Source organism: Scardinius erythrophthalmus, assembly GCF_964197995.2.
Source record: "Scardinius erythrophthalmus genome assembly, chromosome: 16".
NCBI classification, from domain to species: Eukaryota; Metazoa; Chordata; class Actinopteri; order Cypriniformes; family Leuciscidae; genus Scardinius; species Scardinius erythrophthalmus.
This window is the reverse complement of record NC_138236.1, coordinates 16,682,224-16,708,073: the sequence shown is the minus strand read 5'-3', so window position 1 is coordinate 16,708,073 and position 25,850 is coordinate 16,682,224. Positions and strand designations below refer to the sequence as shown.

Sequence of the window (25,850 nt, the reverse complement as noted above, 5' to 3'; positions counted from 1 at the left end):
CCCATGTCTGCTATTTACTCAGGGAAGTAGCGGCCCACGTCAGTCTCTTTGCAGCAACTAGAGCAGGTATAAAGTCTTAATGCCGGAGGGCTGATAGAGAAAGTCTTTAAGCAGACATTGCTGTTGCTGTTTGTTCCTTTGACTCATCCCAATGATGAATGCTCAAATCCCGAGCCCACTTCTGTGACATTGAGTCACATGGTGTCAGGGTATAGCGAAACACTTTGAAGTGCATGCTAGAGTAGAGTCAGGGATAGAGCTGACCTTTGGATCTGTGCAGAGGTAATTTCCCTCCTACTTTGTCTCCATAGCAACTCACCTCCTGATGTGGTCGTATCATGCCCTTATGCACATGCTCGTTCATGTCTCTCCCCTGAGTCTCATCTTACAGTGAGTTGGGAGAATTATTCCAAATGTCAGGCGATATTTGTTTTGGAGTGCTTGGTTTCTTGTTAACATTTTGTGCATGTCTCAGTGCAGGAACACAAACTGGCCATGAGGGCCCAAGAGAATGCTATTGCACAGACGGTGGGTCAGCCTATCCTCCAAGTACACTCATCTAATTTTGGGAGTTGTCTGACTTCTTGGTGATATGCCTGTGGTTAGTCAATGATTTGAAACACCCAACTTTTAGTCTCAACTTCGAAACACTCTTCAAGTTCAGAGAGTCTTTTTTTTTTAGATTCCCCATTAAAGAAAAATCTACTTATCATTGGCGACAGATGCAAAAACTGCTCATCCGATGTGGTTTTGTCATGTATCATCTTGATAGGATGCGCACCAGTGTTTCCTTCATGCAACAACGAACACCATCTGAGTCATGATGTCTGATTTGTGAAAAAGTCACTTTTATTAACTGGATCTTTTTAATGATTCAGTCAAAAGATTCATGAAACAGCCTCATGCTAACTTGAGGCTTGAATCAGACTGGCTGCATCCGAAATTGCATACTTCCCTACTATATATTAGATGAAAAACAATATGTGAGCCAACTAGTATGTCCAAATTCACTGTATTCATAAAACAGTTGGCAAATTGTACCTGGATGACGAACTACACCTAGTAGCGTGCAGAAGTGCACATCTAAAACTTTGCTTTCCAATGAGGCCACAGGATAGGATTTGTGTATGGCAGTGAAACAATGCAACTGATTCTGTGATAGGTCACATGACAATAACAACATGACAGATGTTGTACATATGGATTACCTTAGTAAATCACCTTGTGCGATTTATTTAAATACTCTCCTCCAATAAATTTTGCTCCTAAAAGGGAAAATCCCCAAAAAACATATGCAGTATAAGGTCAGCCACAAAAATAACTGTCCATGCCTTTTCAGTGCTAATTTTTCACTGCGTGTCTTTAGTAAATCTTGGCAGTATTCTTTTAATGCCAAAAGAGGGTTTGCGCTGGCGCAAGCTGTTAGTAAATCTGGCCCTACGCCTATATAGAAAACTTTTTTAACTGTCTCAAAGTAATTACTTATGCAAAAATAGTACCTACTTAGAGAGTTTACGGTTTTGGATGCAGCCTCTCAGTCAGATAGTGAATTGTTTAGAGTCATCACTCTCAATCAAACTTCATTGGTTCTTGCAGAAACTCGAACTGGCTTGCGTGACATTGGCTCTTGCACGGCAAACACGCATTTGATCTTCTGTTTACCATAATTGATGAGCTCTATGTATGTGCATGCCGTTGATCAATGTTTATATGTGAATAAAAGCATCATGTAAAAGGCGATTATGCCTCTTCAGAAAACTTGGACTAAACCGCTTGATTATATTTATGTCTTTTTGAACTTTTTGAAGCATCATAGTTTTGGTGGAATGGACTTTCAGTGGACAGACTGTGTTTCGAAGATGAACGGAAATCTTATAGGTTTGGAATGACATGAGGGAAAGGAAAAAGGCATTTGAACTATTCCTTTAAAAGCTGAAGCTAGAAGCTGCGAACGTAGTAGCTCAATGAACTGAAGCACTTCTGAACAACCATCTGTATTGAGTGATTCTATAATTTATCAGCTAAAGTAATTTGACTTCAAAATGTTTCATTGTAAGAGTCAAAACCGCTCCCTAGTAATTTTCTTTTTGTCTGGAGCCCTGGCATGAGGTTTTTATTCACAAAAAAGTAATTATGTTTTCTAATAATAAACAAGTCTCAGCGAGCATTAATTATGAAAACTCTGCAGCATGCTTTGAAAATGAATTGTATTCTGCGGGAAACTTCTGGTCTGAAGAGAAATGAACATGCCTGCTGCTAATAAGGAATCTGTAATAAGCCTGGTTCATGTAATAGAGCAAATCCGAAATTAATTTCTGTATGGACATACATGACCCACACGCACACGTGTGCACACATTCTTCATGAGATCACGAAGTTTGAGGGGCCTCTTATCCCAGTATCAGATGAACTTGCAGCAATGTAAAGCTCTAAGAGGATTAGTAAAAGACACAAACGCCTAAAGGAGAGATATTGTAAGTGTATGTGAGTGATGCGCTTGCTTGACCGATTGGTGGCTTGATTGGTCACAGCCAGGTCACAAAAGCCACAGGAGATCCAGCAAGGATTTACGAGAGTCCAGCGGATCAACCCGGAACATCTCTGAACAATTCCCTCTCTCATCCCTTGCTCATCTCTCCATCTCTCTCTTCATCCTCCCTCCATCGGCCCGTTCATCCTGTGCACAGCCCAGAGGATTAGGCTGGATTTATGAACACACTGTATGAGGAGATGACTCCAAAGCCCGACTGTCCCGGAGTGCTGCAGCTGGCGAGAGATTGCCACATCTCGTCTCTGTGGGCGCTGCTCGGTTCAGTTCTGTTCTTTCGTAGTGGTTCTGCTGGCTTGCACCCATTAGTTGTACTGTTTAAGCTCTAAAGCTAATGGTATTAGCGTGAATCTGCCCGGCAGTCAGTTAGTCATTCATTTATCACCCTAGCTGGCATAGTTTGTCTCCTACAGACTGATTTCAGTTTTTTTTTTTTTTTGACATTCTTCATCAAATCATTAAATTAAAGCTGGTTTGAGATTTTTTTAAAAATTGTGAGTAGTCTAAAGTAGAAGTGTATAGCTTAAATTTAAAATATTTAGGGATGCACAATATACAAGTACTGTATCTGTTATCAGCTGATTTTGTAAAAAAATATTATTATTTAATTTTATTTTATTTTTTACAATTTTTAAAAAAATGTTATTAGTAGTATTGGCTGAAATTGTACATTTAACTGTTCATACGGATTAACTTTGTCCATTATCTAACACTCACTTACACATATACTTTAATAACAGCTAAATTTAGCAAATTTTTAATACATTTTTTTTCCATACCGTACATTATGATTTCTTAATGCCTACATTTTCTGGACGATTTTATTTGATTTTATTTCTTACTTTTTTATTTTTTATTTAGACATTTTTATTTTCCGTCCTTCCATCCATTTCTGGTAATTGAGGTAATTTATTAATAGTATAATATACTGTGTTAATAAAAATATATATATATTTTTTTTATTCACTTTAATGAGGAATGTACTCATTTAATGCTGTCTAACTTTCACATTCACAAGGTGAATGTTAATAGTTGTCAATGTGATTAAGTAGCCATTTAAAAAATCTCATCTTGCTCACTGTGGCGAGCAGGATGAGGCCGACGGCCGTGGGAGAACGGTGCGAGGCCGGTGGCGTGATTGATAATGAGCGACACCTGCGCAACGCATTGGTCTCGTATCTCTCACGGAGGAGCCGAAGCATAAAAGGAGGAGCGACATGGGTTTATGTTGTGTTTTGTTGCATGTGACCGCAGTCGTCCGTGAGGGGCTGCTGTCTTTACTTTCATTTTGTATTTGTTTATTTTATTATAAAGTCTTTAAATGTTCGCCGGTTCCCGCCTCCTCCTCCTTCCCATAACATCTAACCTTGCTACACTCACTCACTTCAAAGGTCAGAAAAATGCTGGAGGAAGACACCAGACAGTTGTTTACGAGTGGTCACGATGACATCACATCCTGTGCACCAGCTGTGTTTCCTGTCAGGCAGATAGCAGTAGTATCCATCTGTCGAGAATTAGGAATACACGTAAGGAGTTAAACGCGTCCGTTTTGTGCTTGTGAATAATGCCATTTGGCTAGTTAAAGAAGATGGGGAAAAAAGTGTTAAATGTCATTTTCTACAGTCACATTTCATCATTTTGTTAATAACTCATGGGTTTTTGGAATGGAGAATGTTTTTGTGTGTACATGGATGACAATAGACCAAATGGGGATTTCCATATCAGACAGGAAGCACTGGGACAGTAAGGAAGCTCTCCAAAAAAGCTCTTCAAATGCGCAGTTGGGGGATCTCACCTCAGCAGTCAGCAGACACAATCACAGCTTACTGAGATAACTGCAGTGTCAGAAATGTGTGTGTGTGTGTGCGTGAAATTCTCCCAATGACTTTATCTTCAAGCTCTTGATAGCATGTATCAGCTCCTAGCAGCTGTATACACACTGCGTACAGCGTTACTATTGTGTTTGAGAGAGACATTGAGCATAAGAATGGTCTTGTTTCAGTGCGTCTGTGCTCAAATTAGTTTAACCATATGAATCATCTCTCATTCATCTCAAAGCGTGCCACTGTATAAACCCATTTTATTGCAGCGGTCATGCATGCATTAGGGAGACGGGAAATATTTACATGTATTTGCGTGCGTGCATGCGCTTGTGCGGAAGTTGAGCTGGTTGAAATCGCTCTCTGCCTCGGTTTGAATGGCCTGAGCTCGGCTGCACAGAGACTCCACACTTAATCTGCCAGAAGCAGAGAACTAGGCCAGCTGCCGGACACTGTGCGCACGTCAATTACCACACAATAAATAGAATATTGATGAAGCTCTAAATCATAATTGAGAGGCCTTTATAACGAGTGAGCTGGAATGATTGCTAACCGGCTGATTCAATCTGAAGCCAATAGCTTAATTAGTTTAATTCATACGGCCTGACTGTTCCACTTTCCCGATTAAGGTCATCTGATTTGTGCGGCTCAACTTGGAGAACGCGTGGAGCTGCTGGGTTTTAGCACGTTTTAGTGAATCAGAGATATTAAAAGAAATAATTCACCAGTAATTATCCTACCCTCATGTTTTTTGAAACTTGGATAATATTTTTTTTCCCTCTTTGGGAACCCAAAGGAGATTTTTTTTGTGTGTGTGCAAAATGTGTTTTCAATGACATAAGAGTGTTCACAGTGAAAATTAAAGTAATGTACCACATTCTTGTTGACTTCATATGTAAAAAACTAAACGTTTATATTATTTTCAAGAAATGATTTTATTTAATCCATCTAAAAATGTCATGTGAAATGTAATTTTTTCTTGAACCAATACACGTGAGGGTACACCTTTTAAATATGATATATTTTTTAAAATATATTAAATATTATATAATATTATATTAAATACTATATAATAGTATATTAAATATAATTATAAATATTATATTAAATATCAAAATATAATATTTAAAACTAGATTTCAAGTTTTTTCCGGGTAAAATTGCAAATGTGACATACATTAAATTATATATATATATATATATATATATATATATATATATATATATATATATATATATATATATATATATATATATATATATATATAATACATTTCCTTTAAAACAATCTGACATTTTATGATAACAGTGTTTAATTCTACTCTCGCTTTTCTCACTTTTCTCAACTGATGTTGGCATGTAGAGTGAGAGACTGAGACAAAGCAGAGGAATTTGTTCATTCTGATCATTCAGTCTCTCTCTCTGGGCTCTGATTTGCATGATTGGTCGGTCTTCTCGCCTCAGCGGCTTTACTGCATTCCTTAGTCTGACCCCCTGAGAGCTGGTCTGAGGAAAAAGGGGTGGAATTTCTCTTTGGTGTCCCTCTGTTTTGCCTCGCTCTTTGTTTCCTGTTTTCTTTTTAAAATAAATGTAGGCATTATGGTAATTTATGAGAAAAAGAAGTAGTTAGCTATGCAGGTGGTCTGAATTCCCATATTATTCTAGTTCTATTATAATAGTTCTCAAAGTACTGAACCAGTAGTGTTTTTTATTTATTTTTTTACGTTTTGAATTTGAAGAATTAGGTAATTGAAGCAACTGAGTCCACACGCCTTTTTACTTTAGAGAGAGAGAGAGAGAGAGAGAGAGAGAGAAATTAAACCGAAAGGGAGACAGAGAAGCTTTTGAGACAACAGTGTGATCAGTAAGCAGCAAAAGTGCATTGTGAGTATTGATCTAAGTGGCTGTTTTAAACTTCACAGCCTTTGGCTGACCCCTGATTTTTGACTAACTTTATAATGGGTGTGTACAAGTGATTGGGCAGAATGACTCAGCAGACTGAGAATCTAAAATGAATGTTGTCAATGCTTAAACTCTGTATTTTAAGACACAGGATTGTGTGGTGAAAAGGCAGTGGAATTGAGACATGCCCCTCATTCCTGTAATTCTCATTAAGAGCAGATTGAGGCCAAAAGGAAGTCTGTGTTAAGCGTGTGCTGTTGGGGATGGAGGGGGTCTATTGAAGTGCTACAGGTTGGATGCTAATTATAACTTGATGTGACGTTGATGGCAGTGAGTTGCTATGAATACAGCAGGGTGTGCCTGCCTCCTTATTCCCCACCAAAGGGATTTGGTGTGTTTACTACAGATGGAGAAACTCTTTAGAGGAAATGGGCTGTTTGGATTGTAATCATACAGTGCCAACAAATGCATATTAAACTGCATAAAATGACTCTAATGAGCCAGCATTATTAAATATGTTTGAATTTAATGAAATTTTAGTTGGACTGCTAATAGATTAAAAAGTTAATGTGACTCTTGCACCACATGACTAGTATGGACCGAGAAATTCACATTTATTTGCTAGAATTTTGACAGCTCCATGGGGATCTTTGTGTCCATGCCAGTTGGACAGTTGGATCAACAGAGGATTATGAACAAAACAGTTATTGTAAGAGTAGGCTTCTTACTGAAAAATGTTTTATTTAAAATCTTACTTTGTCTACTCTATCATGGCAACAGCTTTCTTACCTGTACTCGACAACAGCATTTTGTTTCTTTCAGTTTTTCACCCTCCAATTGGGCTAAAATGCTGTTCGTAACATCCAGTTTGAAATGTTAACTACAAACAGAGAGGTTTTTCAGATTTTTCATTGCAGTGTTTTCTCCATATTTATGAATCTGTGCTGCCTTTAGCCACTGGATCAGTTTACTGAGAAGTATTTCCTTCTAAAGCAAGGCGGCATTTGACTGGTAAGCAATAAGCATATCCATAGCAGGATGGTGCTGTGCTGCTACACCCTCATTCACTATTCCCTACATTACTCCACTAATATTGTTCACTTGAAGCAGTGAAACAAGTAAGGGAATTCGGACACTGAGTGCACCGGAAAGGCTGCTGCTTTTGTATAGTTTGTGCTTGCTGTTTAAATATCATTTGAAACTTGGCAAACTAGCAGCTCCAGTAGTAATGAAAACATTGATCTCTATCATGGAAACTAGCATGTATAAACCTTAATTAAACAATTTAATAATTAATTAAAAATGATTTTTTTTACCTGTACGATATTATGCTGCAGCCACTTTGGACCAGCTGTTTGGAAAATGGATGGATGAATGATTCAGCTGTGGGCGGCATCTTCTGGCGAGATGTGGGAATTCATTTGGCGTGTGACTCTTGCAGGGTATTATGGGTATTCTCTTGCCGTTGAGCGTACATCGGTTGTACACTCATTATTGTGGTGCATTGTTGGATTGAATGAGTGCACTTGATATTGTCCACTATTGTTTGGACACCACTGCAAATGGCTGTCCCCTCAAATAGTGTCCTATTTAAGGGTATAGGGGGCGATTTCGTACACAGCCTGGGAGTGGCCTTGGAAGGCCTTGGAAGCAGGCCCAGTGCATTATGGGTGTTGAAGTTTTCTTACCTATTTTGCAAAAGAGAAGACAACAGCCTCTTCTCAATTTTCTCTAGACAGGTAGCACTGATTTCAAAAATGTTTATACCTTTCTACTGCAGTTACGGTTGAATGGCTGTAATGAGCGCACTACGTTGGAGAATAAACAGAAAGTCTTCATTTTACAATCTAATAATGAACACGCAGGCGAATCACGGAAACGCATTTTTAAATTCTTGGGGAGAGTAATCAAGGTAAAACAGAACAGATGTGTAAATTAGCCTAATGAAGTCAATAAAGCTTAATTAAGAACTATGGAAACAAAGAAGCACAGAGAACTCAGGCAAACCAGAACAGGGAAAACAGAACCAAAACACAATGAAACTAAACAGACATAGAAGTACATGTTACTGCATGCATAGGCAGACAAGTCTTATTGAAAGTTAATTTTGCCTGCTATTAAGTACCCATTTAATTCATATGCTGCAACATCAGCATCAAATTAATCACACATGCATCAATATTTGCTGAGAAGGTTTTAGAATTCAAAGACATATTTTTATGGTAACAAGTAAAAAAAACTGTGAAAAACAACAACAATTATTCTCTATAGAAGTCAATATATCTCCATGCCATTGAACATATCACTTGCCTACTACAGTCCTCATCAGTTTTGCAATCAGTTTTGATTGATTGTTCCAGATTGACCTTGAGGCAGTTCCCACAAGATGTGTTTGTGCGTTCCCTCTGCGTTTTTTAAAATTGTCGATCTACATACATGTCAAGCTGATGTATTTTGCAGTTACGTTGCCGTGTCGTGTTGTGCAATGACACCATGCCTTAGCAGTTCAAATGCATAATGAAACCACTTTGTTCCATGCAGTGTTTCATTCTGTCTAGCTGTTTTTGAACACAATAATGTGTCTCATGCTTAAGCACGATACTTGTAGTTGCTGGGCTGGGCTGACTATCGGCTCACAAAAACATGCTTTTAATTGGTTTTGCTTATGTGTGGGTCATGCTAAATACTTCTAACACTTTATTTTGAGTTTTAATTAAGTGTACTAAATTAACATGTTAATTTGACACTCCTAATCTTTACATGTGGTTTAAATGGTAATGTTTTTTTCAGTTTGGGATTACAAGGCAGTGGACAGTTTTAGAAATCTTTTTTCTTCATTGCACCAGGGCTTTTGGAGCACATCGTTTATCAGTGATCTGACTCTGCTGCTGTGCTTTAGAAAGTTCTTTTTAGGACTGCTTCAGTCAGATAAACACTCAAGTGAAAGAGTTTATTTGAGGAAGTGAGTCTCACTCCAATCCCATTCAAATACTGCATTGGCATGACATACATTTATCACATATTTCCAAAGCACTGAAGAGGAAAAATATAAGAATTCATGTAAATGTAAAACAGAAGCATTGTCAGTACTATTTGACCCTACTGTTTATAAACAAAAACTTTATATTTTAAGCTAATTATGCTAATGAAACAGGTGATGTGCTGAATGTGTTCATCGCTTAGTGAGGGAACCACTTCCAACTTTTGTATACCCGTCACATACACAACTGCCACAAACAAATCAAGAATTTAAATTTGTCTTTTTCGTTGAATGAATGAAAATCTTTCTCTGCTAAATGCTGAATTCTCTTGGTATTTTCTCATAGAAAAAGTGGTGAGCCAACAATTGGATTCAAAGATGAGAAATGAATGCTTGATCATCCCTTCTTCCCAATGATGTGGGCTTTTTAGAGGAACTGAATGTGGCAGCATGTTTGTGTTTATGGTGTGAAGTTTAAAATGGAGAAAAACTTTCGCAGTGATAAAATTAGACTTCATTATCACTCTCTAATACTTCCTCATTCATCCAGCCCACAGAAGATTCTGTGTGTGCATGTTTACACGGACTTAACACTGCGGGCCCTATCTTGCACCCAGCGCAATTGACTTTGTACACCGACGCATGTATCATTCCTATTTTGCACCTGACGCACAGCGGACTTTTCCCTCCACAGACGCACGTTGGTAAATTAGGGAATGAACTTGCGCTCCCGGGGGCGGTTCAGTGAAAAGAGGAGGTGTGTTCCAGCGCAAACCTTCCCTGGTGCTATTTTGCAGTTCCAGAAAACAATTCCGCCACAGACCAGGAAAAACCTAGTCTAAAGTCAGTGACGCATTATACAGATGCTATTTTAAGGGTGCATGCTTGGCCATAATGTAGCGTGTGCACAACGCACATACACTTTGCTTCTCCCATCTACACAGACACAGCAGTTCCCATTTTTGCAAACCGTACATCATTTTTGGGAAGGTTTAAAAGTTGCAGATGTCCTGGTCAGGCCATTGGCACATGACAATGGACAGGAGTAATCCTATTTTCGATCTCAATTAAGTCATTCAATTGTGCTCTCAGAGTTAGTTATATTTATAAAGAGACTTCGAGTCATCACTCACCACAGGTGTAATCCACGCCTTGAGAATTGGGTCACACTCCCGCTCTTTACTGTAGATACTTATAGAGCTTACTATAATGTCACTTTGGCATAGCGATCACTTGACTATTCAGCTACAAGTTATCGCACTAAAAACCTGTCACTCATGAATGATCACGTCTACCTGCTGTTCGCTGATTGGCTAAAAGTGCGTGCTCGTCGAAACAGCTGAACTGACCCTAAACCAGCCCAAACTTTGTCCACCCTCCCAAACCAATTTTTCCCCGCACAATCAAATGCACCCGTACAATCTGGCAACACTGCAGCCTAGGTAGTTCTTATGAGGCAGTCATATGTTCAAGTGTTTGTTTTGCCAATAAGTATGGTTTTAGTTTTTTGATGGTGTAAAAAAAGGGTGTAACATTATGATTTACTGTGGGAGTGTGGGCAGGACCTTGATGCTGGAGCTCCACCTCAGGATCACTGCTGTGCAGACTCTGACTTCTAACAATGTAATCGCAACGACTGTTACTGGGATATTTTGGCTTTATTTTTCTACAGTGGAAGGAAGCGGAGACATGCGGACAAAAAGTTATATTTAGTTACAAACCCGAACCCAACCCAAACCATATTGTGTCACATGATTGTGATCCATATGTAAAAACATGTATATGTTCTTTTTAATATGGTTGGTTGGTTGTTTTCTTTAAGATGTTTACTTGATTTATGGACCTCTCTCTCTCTCTCTCTCTCTCTCTCTCTCTCTCTGTATCTATATATATTTATTAGGGGTGTAATGCTTCTCGGTAATAAACCAAAGTGTAATGCTTCTTGGTAATAAACCAAACCGTACCGTTCTCCACCCATGATTCAGCGCACATTTTCACCATAGTTAATCTCAAATTAAGACGACGCATCTATAATATGGTTTAGTTGAAAACAAAAACAATGCATGTAGGTGTGTTGCAGTTCAACATGGCAAGTGAAGGAGTCAAGCCGCTGATATAGCCACTGCCTGCATCATATAAATCTTTTGTCTGAGAACTGGCTTCCCAATACGTTACAACAGCGATGGTCAAAAAACGTGGAAAAAACATTGACTCGTCACAAACTTTGTTCGATGCGTTCTCTGAGACACATGCTGTCTCAGAGAACATTCCTGATTGTGTGTATGTCTGGGATTTAAAGAGACAGGCCAATAAAGAAGACAGATTAAATGTAGTTAAAGGTAAAGCAGTCAATCCCTATTATAAACCATAATAACACTCTTCTCTTAATCGTATAGTGTGTTCTTACTAGCGTAGAAGCTTGTCATTCTGTCCAACTCTCAGGCTGTTGTATTTGCCTGAAGCTCTATGGCTCTTGTATCAGCTTGTCCGCCCACCCAGGACTCGTCTGGAAGCTCTCTGCGCTGTTTCTTTTTCCTTTTTCACCTTAAAATTTACGACTTTAGTTGTTTTTAGAGGGAGGAGGGATAGAGAAACTGAAAAAAGTTTAAAGAGAAGGAGCCGTGCATGATGTTACAAAGCTTACAGACATGTCTCTCTTTCACTCTCAACCATTTCCTTCTTTGTAACAGTTTCATTCCGCCAATCTTATGGTGAAATGTTCTACCCAAAAAGAGAAAGAAATTTGGGTCAGGGAGTGAGAGAACGAGATTGAAGATGAGAGAGAGAGAGAGTATGTGTTCGCGCATTGGGGTTTGGTTGGGGTGTTGGCTGTAATATGACTGAGATCACTGTGGGCCGCACTGAGGAGAATCACATTTCACTCACCACAACTAAGCACATGCACGCCTACACTAGAGCAAACGTAAGTGTGCTCTTGATTACATGTGATGGATCAAGACTGGAGACTGTTGAAGACTATATTGCTGTCATGTAGTTAAATGTGTCTTTAAAAAAAGTGCAACAGTTTTTACTGCAAAACATGTTTTTTTTTTTGTTTTCAATGTAATTTAATTAGCTTAATTTGACAGCAATCATTTCCATCCTTTTTTTTGCTTCAGTAATTAAATTCAAAGTGGTTGTAAAAGTGAAATGACTATCACAACAGGTTGTAACTTCAAAGCAGCAATTGTTTTATTTTAGGGAACAAAGCCCAAAGTACATCAGCATGTAATTTTTCCTACATAGTCTTGTTTGCTCTAACTTTTCCAGCGCAATGACAAACAAGTAGCCTTGAGAACTCCTGCACATCTTACATCTTTTCTTTGTACTTGACCCTTGTGTGTAGCAGTCATACAATCTGTACTTCACCCTTGTGTGGTGACATGTTGTTCTCTTTCCACATGTACATTTATTTAGCAGGCATTTTTAGAAGCCTTTTATTAAATCTATGTAGCAGAACTGGTACAGTGTGATAAAACTAAAACTACTGAAATGTTGTATTTTTTTTTCTTGACTTCAAGTCATCAAATAACATTGAATTGGTTCAGTTCAAGGGTAATTCATATGTTGGATGAGTTTGAAAATTAATCTGCCTCCAGATTTTCTGCATGTCAGTCATAATCCCAATCTCAATCCCAATGAATCTCTTTCATGCTTTAATCCTGTTTTCTGTGTGGCTATTGTCGGAACAGCTCTCAGACTGCATGTGTCAGTGTATGACCAATATCACACGAGTAGCTGTGCGCTATTGCGCTATATCAACACACAGCTGTGATTCGCCCGTATAGAGCAATATTGCATGGCTACGAGTGTGATATTGTGTTTATACAACAGTTTGACGGCACATTTTTGTAAATAAATAAGAAACAACAGACTGTCTCTTTAGTGCTGAACCTCTTCCTTCTGCCATGGATTCAAATCTCGAGTTGACAGTTTAACAGCTGAGCGCAAGCCTCCGTTACTAATTCTAAAATGGCACTTTAGAACTAGCAACGAAGGAATTGTGAGTTGCTTCATTGAAGCTTATTATATTATGTAGAGTAATATGAGAGAGAGATCGACTAAGCGAGCACGTTACCTGCATCTAACTGATATTCTTCAGGCCAATCTTATATTCACAATCACAAAATCAGTTTGAATGTGTGCTGAGGAAAGCGATATTTTTGTTTTTGTCCTTTTAACAGTGACATCGCTAATCAATGAATTTGTAAGTTGCATCTTATAATTTAAAGTATAAACAACATCTTTGTTTCAGTCCTTCAATACTAGTCTTTGCTCCTGACTATAATTATATATATATATATATATATATATATATATATATATATATATATATATATATATATATATATATATATATATATATATATATATATATATATATATATATATATATATATATGAAGAGTTCAGATGCAAAAGCCTCTAAGTGCCATCTGAAATTTTCTTCTAGAATGATCACTTTTATCAAGCTCATGTATTTAAGTTCAATAATTTCACTTAAATGGCAATGCAAATTACCTATGAATTGTCATTTAAGTGAAATTACTAAACTTAAATATACAAGCTTTATAAAAATGATCATTCTAGAAGAAAATTTCAGATGGCACTTAGAGGCTTTTGCATCTGAGCTCTTCATATATATATATATATATTATATACGTGCTATGCATAAGTTTAGACACCCATGCTAAAGTTGACTAAAAAGAGGAATAAAAAATCATCTTTTGGAAATTGAACTTAATGCCTTCATTTAAAAAATTAGGAAAATTCCAACCTTTAAGGACACCAATTTTCTTTGTGAATGAATAATGTATCGTAAAAAAAAAAATAATCTTCCTTAAAATACAGGGTGCATAAGTTTGGACACCCCTATGTTAAATTCCCATAGAGGCAGGCAGATTTTTATTTTTAAAGGCCAGTTACTTCATGGATCCAGCATACTATGCATCCTGATAAAGTTCCCTTGGCCTCTGGAATTAAAATAGCCCCACATCATCACATAGCCTTCACCATACCTAGAGATTGGCATGGTTTTATTTCAGTTAGCCTAATAGCTAGTTTGATTTGCATTGAGAGATGATCTTATGGAAAGTACTCCATGCCAATCTCTAGGTATGGTGAAGGCTATGTGATGATGTGGGGCTATTTTAATTCCAAAGGCCAAGGGAACTTTATCAGGATGCATAGTATCCTGGATCCATGAAGTAACTGGCCTTTAAAAATAAAAATCTGCCTCTATGGGAATTTAACATAGGGGTGTCCATATGCACCCTGTATTTCAAGGAAGAACATTTATTTATTTACGATACATTATTCATTCACAAAGAAAATTGGTGTCCTTAAAGGTTGGATTTTTCCTAATTTTTTTAATTAAGGCATTAAGTTCAATTTCCAAAAGATTTTTTATTCCTCTTTTTAGTCAACTTAAGCATGGGTGACTAAACTTATGCATAGCACTGTATATATATTATATTTATATATATATATATATATATATATGCTTCAATGTCGCTGAGCATCGGCAGGTGTAGCAAAAAGTAAATTTTACACCCTGGCCTAGACAGTTATTGAGGTGAGTGTAGAGGCTCTTTATCTCATTCAATAATGAAGAGATGATAAAACATGTTTTATCTGTTGCCGTTTTGTGATGCTTCTGAAATTTTGCATATTTCTAGGGGTAAGAAAGAAGTTTGTTGTTGGGTTTATGATGGATTTTGTGTGCAAGATTTATTACATTGGATGAGGTTGTGGCTTGCGTGCTTTGCATTTTAATGAAGAGGAACATTTTGTTGGTTTCCCTGGGTTTTACACACACACACACACACACACACACACACACACACACACACACACACACACACACACACACACACACACACACACACACAGTTTCTCCACCCATGGACACAGATGTTTCGCATGTTTTAACCGTCTGTCTTGAGTTGAGTACCGCATGTCATTCGAGGCTGAGCTCTCTCAGACGTTTCTCATGCTCTCTTAGGCGTGGTGCGGAGCCAGATGGACAGAGTCACTCTTGCTCCCTCGTCGCCTCCAATGACGTATCTAATGTTCCTATGCTGTTATATACACACACACTCTTCATAGTAGTAAAGACCCCGGGGTGTGTGTGGTTTCACATGCTCAACTGCGAAATGGCACACACTATCGTCTCTGACCACTTCTGTATCGTATGTAAGCAAACCATGCAGGCTTTGTATAACAGCTGGCTGAGTGCCAGCACTTTACTCAGCGCGATATTACACGCCATGTGCGTCCATACGCACCATAAAACCCTCGTAAATTCCTTAGTCTCACTCAGATTAGCAGCTGCACTTATGACATGCCACATTGACATTTGGGCTACGATTTCCTTCAAAATCCTGTCATGTTGCCCTTTCTGATGTGCAGTCAGATGAATGCACTATTCGGAAGATTAAAGGATGTTGCCATCATTTACTCCCCTTTATGTCTTTCCAAACCAGTATGACTTTCCTTTTTCCGTGGAATGGAAGATTTTGCTAGTCGCTCTTTTCCATGTAAGTTTCATTGAATGGAGACTGAACATTTCAAGCGTCAAACAAGACACAAAAGCAACATAAAAGCAGTCCATACCACTCCCCTGAAGCCATATGATGCTTTTGTGGGAGAAACGCATTGAAATTTAAGTTATTTGAAAATAATTCAGTTCATAAGAGTAATAGTTATATATAGGTCATGAATAAATAGTTGAGTTGGATCCCACCAACGGGAATGGTAAGTTCTGCGCGTGATCTACTTACGACGCACAAATGAAAGAACACAGACGTAGCCGGATCATATCCATGACCAACGCATCTACCAATAGCAGCGCAAATTAGCGTCTGGTTTAAGACGTGCTTTTTTGGGTTTGAGGGTTTGCGCTGGCGCAAGCTGTTAGTAAATCTGATCCATAGTGTTAATTACATTTTTTATTAATATTATTATTTCACAAGTCTATATAAATTTGAGCGCAAGTCTTTAGAAGTCCACTATACTTCGAATCACTGAATGTTTGAGGTTTAATAAATTATTAACCATTGTATTAGCATTCGACCAAGTGACCCCAAGTGCACTCCTGTGCTTACAGTGTCTGTGTTTTCTGTAGGAATTTGATTGACTGGTGTCATTGTGAATGAGGCTTGTACTGTCTGATTCTCTGTCTGGTTTCAAAACCTCTTTGAAACTAAAAGCAATGTGACTGCTGATCTCATGAAGAAAGTATCAATCTGAGTGAGAAAGCACATATTTTCTAGTGTGCATGTGAAAGATAGAGAATTTTTCTTTTTTAGTTCCTGAATAGTTTGTGCTATTTCCTTATGGTATGGGATGATGATTGCACCGATGATCTGATTCATTAACAGGAAGTCAGTGTCAGGCTGTGGAGTGGAACAGAGACTGTATCCTGTCATGCTGCCCTGATGGCGTCAAACCTGAACATATGACAGTGTGTCAGAGAGAGAGAGAGAGAGAGAGAGAGAGAGAGAGAGAGAGAGAGAGAGAGAGAGAGAGAGAGAGAGAGAGAGAGAATGGAAAAGATGTTGGCCAGAAATATTTGTTTTTGTCCTTTTTTTTTTCATTGGCATGCATGAAAGGTGTATTGACAGAGCTGAGTAATTTATGTTCCTTCAAGCAGCAATTTATTTGAAAACATCATGCCTAATAATTTTCAAAGCTATTGAGTAGATTAATCACTGAATGGCTCTATTGACATCAGCTCTAGAAAAACAGTATGAAAATATTATTGCAAACATATTATTCTATTGACACTATAGACCTGAGTTGAAATTCCAGCATCAATTCTCAAACACTTGGCACTTGATTACAATGGCACAGGCATCAAAGCTTTTGCCAATGCTAATAGTATTACTATGAATAATACTATATTCATACATACATACAGTACATGAATGCATTTATATATATATATATATATACGAAGAGTTCAGATGCAAAAGCCTTTAAGTGCCATCTGAAATTTTCTTCTAGAATTATCATTTTTATCAAGCTCGTATATTTAAGTTCAGTAATTTCACTTAAATGGCAATGAAGATTACCTATTAATTGTCATTAAAAGTGAAATTATTGAACTTAAATATACGAGCTTGATAAAAATTACCATTCTAGAAGAAAATTTCAGATGGCACTTAGAGGCTTTTGCATCTGAACTCTTCATACATACATACAGTGTTGGGGGTAACTCATTACAAGTAACTTTGTTGAGTTACGTAATCAGATAAATTTTTCAAGTAACTAGTAAAGTAACACATTACTCTTTCAATTTATAACAAAATGTCTAAGTTACTCTTTCAAATAAGTAACGCTAGTTACTTATTAACATCTATTGACTGACAGCTCTCCTGTATGTTGAGAGAAATAAAGTGAGGTGGTGTGCGCGCTATGTATACAATGTGTGTGTGTGTGTGTGTATATATATATATATATATATATATATATATATATATATAAAGTTCAAAAGAACATTTATTTGAAATAAGTGCACATGAGTGCATAACCGCGATTAGAGAGGATAGTCCAAATCTCGGACAAATTTTTACCAGTTAATTGTCTACCGGTATATCGTCCACCCCTAGGCTATATGTGATGTCTTAATTTCTTAAAAAAGCTCTTATTGAACGGTAGTAAACATATTATAAATATAAATTTACATTTAGAATTTTAAAATATGTAGGCCTATTTATTTTTTTCTTGATATGGTATTGGACGGATATACCCAATGTACTAGTATATTAGATTATTGTATATTTAATTGACTTTACTGTCTAATTTGGAATTATACTGATACAGACATTTACATATGTGTAAAGTAACACAGCAGGTGTTGCTTTGTGTGTGTGTGAGATAATGTGTGTTAATAGGGCAGCGAGTCAGCTCACCTGAGGAGTGCAGCTCTCCGATGGTGATAAAGTGTTAAAGAGGGAAGCGTAAGTGCTTTTGTGAGCAATGTAGTCCAGGAGCCTTGCTGTTGAAAAGTGAATTGCTCTTTATTGAGAAACACAGTGTCACCTTAGTGTTTTATTATATGTGTGTGTTTGCTAGAGGCTTCATGTTAGTTCCTTTTTGTGGGTTCTTTTGTGTCCCGTGAAAATAAAGGGCAGACATGCTGCGTGAGAGGGCATGTGTGTGTGTGTGTGTGTGTGTGTGCACACTGTCTGCCTGAGAACATTTTATTTGCTGAAATACACAGAATAGTAGCATGTTTCAGCATGTCCATGTGTGGTTTTGTGTCTGGTCATTTTCCTTACACATTTTTATACTGATTACTTTTGTTAGTGGTTCTCAACAAAGAGAGATTTACAAAGCCTTATATGAGGGAGGAAGTGAGGTGGATTTAGTTAGGTGGAAAGTTAGTAGTCACATTAGCCTTATCATTTATGAACCATTTACATTATTTTGTTTATGAGAATGTATGTTTAAAGTGGCATATCATGGCTTTTGAAATACAACAGAGTGATCTATCATGTAGACGTGTTCAAAAAAACGAAACTCCACCCGAGTTCTCCATTTTAAGACCGTTTATGGAAATTAAGATGCAAACAGATCATTTAGAACATCATGTCATGGTAATTATCAGCATATTTAAATATGACTGCCAATTCAGTGTTCAGCAGTTGGACTCATTTCACAGGCAGTTGAAGGTCATTTGCAAATAAAAGTCTTAAATGCTTAAAGAATGGTTTGATAAACATACATTTCTGTCCTGTGTTAACGTATTTCACAATAAACAGGAAGTTAGAAATAATAGAAAAGATAAACATAAAAGAAACCAAAAGATAGAAATTATACCAAGTATAGTATATAAGTATACTTTTTGAAATTGAAAAATGTAAATGTTTGCTTATATCGACCAGTAACAGATATGGTGCTAATATTTTGTGCATCTGTAATCTTTTTAAAATCTTTTTTAAGGCGTGTTTTTTTATAATCTGAAATGTCCTGCAACTTCTATTCCAAAGCGTCTTATTAATGCAGTTAGTGTCAAGTGCGCAGAACATGCTCAAAACACACACATTAAATGTGTGCCAAATGAAAGATGCATGTTAGTCCAAGTTTATTTGTATATATCACATTTCACGTTTCAGTTTCATTTGGCTGTTATAATAAATAAGGCATGTGATGGGTATCAAATGATCATGTTGCGATAATTGCTGAAGCTTTTATCACGGTATACGATACTATAAAGATATTGAAATAAGTTGCAAAAAAAAAAAACTGTTGTTGTGCTATAACAGGTTTAATAACTTTTTCTTGTAACAAAAAAAACCCTGAACATATTAATAGAATAAAACAGTACACGAAAAAGGACAGAATATTCACGCATACCTGTTTTTTCTCGCCATAGTCGCGATGTTACTGTTCGGTACAGGCATCAGAATCGCATCTCCTCCTTAGTCCAGCATAGAGCATTGATTTGGTTTTTCGGTAAGTTCCGTCACAAAATATACGTCATAAAAGCTGTAAAAAAAAAAAAAAAACATTTTGTTTAGGTTTGGTGTTAAAAATGACAGCGTGAACGCTAAGAGAATCGTAGAGAACGCTAAGTTGTTTACTTTGTACATCAGGTGCGTTTTATCCGCATCATACTGGTGAAAATGGACAGACTAATGATAAAGTACATTAAATTCTGAGTAATGCTAATAAACAACATGTAATTAATATAGAATTGTTTCGAATGACAGCTTGAATTTGTGTAGTTTTTATTGTAAAAAAAGTCATTTAAAACTACAATCATTACAAGAAACTGACTAACAAGTGAACTAAAATAAAGTGCTACAATATGTGCGTGTGTGTGTGTGTGTCTGAATTTTGTGAAGGATATAAAGACTGTTTGTTGTCGTAGTGACCTGCCCATAGTAGATGAGAGTCTTTAATTGGGCCTTTGTTCACCTAGCAGCCGTTTCCATGGCTCCTGGGAACGGCGCTAGCACTAGCAGTGTCACACACCTCAAAAACACATTCAGGTTTTTGGGAAGTTGTCTAACAAACACATTCTCTGGGTTTTGATGTGGTGTGTGTGTTGTGTGTTGGACTGTGGAAAGACCTGTACAATGTTTGAAGGATTAGAGAAGTGCTTTTGATGAAGCGTAGCGGCTCAGTGTCCACCACCTCGCTCAAGACCTTACTGCCAATGTGTGTGCGCGAGTGTCACTCTCCGTCTAAAAGAGATTTTGAGCTGCATGCTGATCTTTTAGTCATCTTAGCTCAGAATGCAGTATGCCTGAGCCACATATAGGAGAATAACCTGGAACAACTGATTCGGATGCCATCGTCTCTACAAACTCACACACTATGCATTCACACACAAACACTTCAGTTGATAATCATGAGAAGGAGATATTGAAGGATAGGAAAAGATTACATTAGTGTGGAAAGAACACTAACTTGGAGGATAAGAGGCTGTCTGAAATAGTCATGCAGTCTTTTCCGATCATGACTTCCCTCTTTTTTACATTTGATTTACATGCAGAACGCTAAATGCGGCTGCTTCATTTTCATAAAGCGATTTTTGATTTCCCATGAGTCTGGAACTTAATCATTATTTCTCTTGAAACCTTTTTTAAAAGGAAAATGTGGAACGGCTTATGAAAAAGGAATAATTTTTCGGTATTTAGAGACAAACACACATAAACTAGGGATTATGTCTTTGTATGTGGTGTATGCTTATTTTAATATTTACTCAACTTAAAAACGTGAATTATTCATTGACAGAACTATATAGGTTTATAAATATTCGCAAGGATTATCTGCTGAAGTAATAATCTCGAGTTGGTCAAAAATCAGCCGATTAATCAGCTCAGCTTCTAGGCTATACTGTATAGTGTACTTATCACTAATAAATGTGTGGTTAATGTAGTGTTACTGTTACACAGTGTAATTCCCCTAACAGTCGACTTTGTTTGTTACAGGGAGCATGCGTGAGTAACAGGTTTCTGTGGCGGGACCTCAAGCTCCTCCCCTCATCTGGAGCCCCTGCGCTGTAGGATACGAGACCGGCTTCCTTCACCCACTCTGACCTGAGTTCAACAGGTACGCACTGAATATGCAGCAGACAATTATGCCATTATGTAATTATTCTTTATTATATAAAGTGTGAATTAATATCAGCCCAGTTTTACTCACAATGCATAGTTAATTTAGTGGGACAAAGAAGCAGTTCACATATCGTGTCTGAAAGGGAAGAACTCGATTGCAAACTTTCCACATGCAATGCAGGCATTTTTTGTGTGTAAATTTACGTAACTAGGTGTTTCTTCAACTTCTGGGCTCTTTTGGCCCTGTGGACTTTAAAAAAATAAAATATCTTTAAACACTTTAATTTGTCCAACAGTGTATACACAGGAAAATGTGGTCATTGTTTTCTTTTCTTAAAACAATGTGTGTGCATAGCAGTCTAAACTTTAAATAGACAGTGATGCATATTGATCTGGGTCACACCACAAAATGGCTGAATGATTGCGAATTGAAGTATTTAATTGTACTTGTTGTTTCTGCCAGGTTTTGCATTGGTAATCAATTTGTGTTTGTTTTCTGCACTGGGTGCAGTTTTTGCACCACAGCTCCCTCCATCTCCGTCACCCTTTTTTCCGTTCTTTTGTGAGTCTTTGTGTGTGTGTAGCTTGATAGTTGTACTGGTTTGAAAGAGCCTGTGCTCGAGGCATGTAATCATCTGTGAGAGGAAGAGGAAGTTGCTAACACATGCTTTGGGGAACCGTATCTCAGTCCGATTTCTACACCAAATTTGACATTTCAGTGTAGATGCTCTATCAGCACTATGAGACTTAAAATGGACCTCCCTCAGTTTCTTTGTGAGATCGTGATTATTTCCTCTTACTTTCTTCTTTTTATGATGATAATTTCTTAAACCCAAAAAGTAGGAAAGCATTTCTTTTTTTAGTTGAGAATAGAAACATGTGGCCTTGAGAGTTTTCTGTTCACTATGTCTGTCTATTTTTAATCCCCTTGAAACACACACACACACCTCACAGGCTCGCACTTTGTCTCAGAGTCCGTGACATCACCCTTTACTACCGGTTTCTGAAATTAGACTGTTACATTGTGCACTATTGTTGCATTCTGGGAAATACTGCAGACCTCTGAAAACAGGGATCCTGTTATAGTTACTTTCTTTATCTGTTTTTGCTCAAGTGCTGACTTTGGATTTTGTAGTATGTTTATTTAAGGACATTAGTTTTTACTATGTCAGGATGGATGGGAAATTTTTCATACTGCATATCATGTTTGGTTATGAGTCTACACACACACACACACACACACACACACACACACACACGCACACCAGTGGTTATTTGCGTTGTAAGTCCGAATTAAGTGTCTAAACTAAAAAACTGTGCCACTGAATAATTGCAAGAAAGAATGTCTTTCTATTGAGATGCACGCAAATAAACAAAACTTACCTAGCAACCAGTATTACCCAAACAAATGTGGTTATTTTAATGATCATTCAGAAAGTCTCAGTTTGAATCAGTATAATGAATCCTTCATTGAATGAAATCTCTGATTCAGTCAAAGTTGTTACTGAATCAACACGTAATCTCACTTACATAATTGCAAGTTATCTTTACTTTCAGTGATCTCTATCTCAAAATGAAACAAGGTTTGTGTGTGTGCTGTGTATATACAGGATACAACAGGAAAAAGCAACAAATCCCCAATGCTAGGTTTATTTTGAACAGAAAGTAGTGCAAATTACAGTTCGTTCCACCTAGCGGTATTTAGTCTCCCTGAGGTACAGTTCAGACTCCTTTAGTCTATTAAGCACTAAGCAGTAAACAGGTTAGGTAATATTTTTTTGTATTGCTGGTAAAAACAAAACAAAAGTTTTTTGGTCACAAAATCGTCTACAAAACTGAAAAGCATATCTTGTAAAAAATAAATAGAATAATCTTTGCACATGAGAGTGACGATGGCGGATGCACAGTTGATTATTAAGCTTTTTTAAAGGGATAGTTCACCCAAAAATGAAAATTCTGTCATCATTTACTCTCCCTCAAGTTGTTCCAAACCTGTATGACTTTCTTTCTTCTGCTGAACACAAAAGAAGATATTTTAAAGAAAGTCGGTAACCAAACGTCTGATGGACCCCATTGACTTCCATAGTAGGAAAAAAAAAATACTATGGATGTCAATGGGGACCAGCAACTGTTTAATTACCAACGTTCTTTAAAATATCTTCTTTTGTGTTCAGAAGAAGAAAGGAAATCATACAGGTTTGGAACAACTTGAGGGAGAGTAAATGATGACAGAATTTTCATTTTTGGGTGAACTATCCCTTTAAGGAAAGATGAGAGAGAAGGGAGAAAACCATCCTACTTCACCTTTCAATGATGAGACAGCGAGTGAAGCGGCACCTGAGGTCTCATAACAGCGGAAACAACCTAAAATACTCCGTCATTTATGGTCATACAGATAAGAGTATCATTTGAAACTGTAAAGGCTGTACTCACAATAAAAACAAAACATTGTGCTTTTGCAAAGTAAAAAAAACAAACATCCCAGTTTCCTTTCCGTGAAGTTAGTATATAAATTAATTGAAAATCAGCGAATAGGCTACTAGAAAGCTCTTGCGTGCCATCTGACCTCACCATTGGCGAGATTTCGTTTTGGGTTGGTGCATAGATCATCTCTTCTTCTTCTTCTGCTCTTTTTCCTGTTGTGGTGGTTAGCAAACAGTGTTGCATTACTGCTCACGTCCCCTTCTGGATTGTAGTGTAGATCTCCTATGACTGACTGTATTCGTCTTCTGACTGTATGCACCAAACTGTGACGTCTATGCTGTGACCGTTCGGAATGAATACATGTACCTAATATAATAATAGCATATATATACTTAAGTTGGTAACATCACTACTTTTTGCCTTGTTACTCTTTAACACTGTCACACACATTTATGTCTTGTCAAAGTATGTGATATCTGAACTACAAAAAGCAAATATGAGTACCAGAAACAGATGTTTCAGACAGAATTGACTCCCACACAAAAAAGTTTTACACAGACTTGAATGTCTCTATAGAGCAGGAGCTGAACGTGCTCTGCAGGAGTCATTAGGAGACTTAAGCTCGCTGTGATAACTGGTCTGGGTCCGTTAAACAGCCGCGATTCTTTTGCTGTCATTCACAGAGAGTTCATTATGCAGGACTGTATCTCGCTTTTGTGTTAATTATGAAATGAAGTCTGGCAGCTCCATCCTGCTGATTTTTTTTCTTTGATGTTTTATCATTACGCACACACACACACACACACACACACACACACACACACACACACACACACACACACACACACACACACACACACACACACACATACATAGTCATGAACCTCCACATCATGAACATTTTTTAACAACTCTCCTGAATATCTGATGAAATATTATTTCAGGAAACTTTTCTCTCTCAGTCTTGGACTCTGTCCAAATCAGTCTTTTTTTGCTCTCACAGTAGGTGGCTTGTGTTTCTACATGATGTGAGGTTTATTTGGTTCTCTATTTAAATGCCTGTTAATCTCTAAAGTAATTTTCCTCTCTCTTTTTTTTAAACAACCCTGAATTGTCGATACTTGTTTTTTTTGTTGATATAAATGAAATACACTGGGGTTAGGTTTTTTTTTTTTTGAAAGCAGTCTCTTATGCTCAACAATACTGCATTCATTTGATTAAAATACAGTAAAAAGTAATTGTAGCAAACAATGAGGTGAGGTCACTTAGAGATGTTGTAGGATTATTTCTGACGCGTGAGATTCAAACAAGACGCTTCCAGTCCAGTACTGCATTTATCCCTTTATTTGTCTCAATTCCGATGCCAAAACACATATTTCATCTCTTCGGCTCTCTGGCTACCCAGATACCCTATTAAAGCTGCAGTCGGCAAGTCTGACAGATTGGGTCGACTTAGCCAAAATTTTGAATGTTTACAACTCTCATGCCCCTCCCCCACTACCAGCGAGCACCCTCCCATCGAGGTCGTGCTCGTCAGACTCAGAGCGTGTGTACCTGATTTTCTGTGAACTCTTCAGCATCGATCAACACCATGGACTCAGAGGTAGGCTGCCCTGGCTAATCTATCCATAGAAAGCAATAACCGAGGAATTGGAAGCTTGTTAGTAGATTTTCTCTCCGCCATCACGCTTCGTGCAATCTTCAGGCGAACTTCAGGCGTGTCGTGTGCATGTGATATTGTAACGTGCGCGTCACAGGGGGGATTTGTGGCGTGTGCACGACCTGTGATTGACAGACAGATCTCACACCCTCCTCCGCTGATTGGATCCGATGATCCGGGAGCGGTGGATTTTTGCTAAACAAATAACACGCTCCAAGTGGAGTTAGAAGCTCGTTTTTTTTTTCTAAAACCACCTTATTTATGTTGTTCTGTCGGATTATAGTGTCGATTTCACTGAATATGATCAAAAATGTTTTGCCGACGGCAGCTTTAAAAACCACTCTCCACCCAGTGTCTAACAGTGGAACTACAACATATTATAAATAGAGCATAATGGCTCTTACAGTAATATTGTAAAATTATATTATTTGCAAATAACTGTAATA

At 37.5% G+C, this 25,850-nt stretch overlaps 1 protein-coding gene across 1 annotated transcript in view; it reads left to right on the top strand.

Moving 5' to 3' along the window:
• Positions 1-25,850, top strand: part of galnt1 (UDP-N-acetyl-alpha-D-galactosamine:polypeptide N-acetylgalactosaminyltransferase 1) — a 101,737-nt gene that overhangs the window by 17,548 nt on the left and 58,339 nt on the right. Inside the window, exon 2 of the mRNA XM_081388671.1 lies at positions 21,195-21,315. The gene's annotated coding sequence lies outside the window, so the exon portion shown is untranslated. The remainder of the gene's footprint in view (positions 1-21,194; positions 21,316-25,850) is intronic.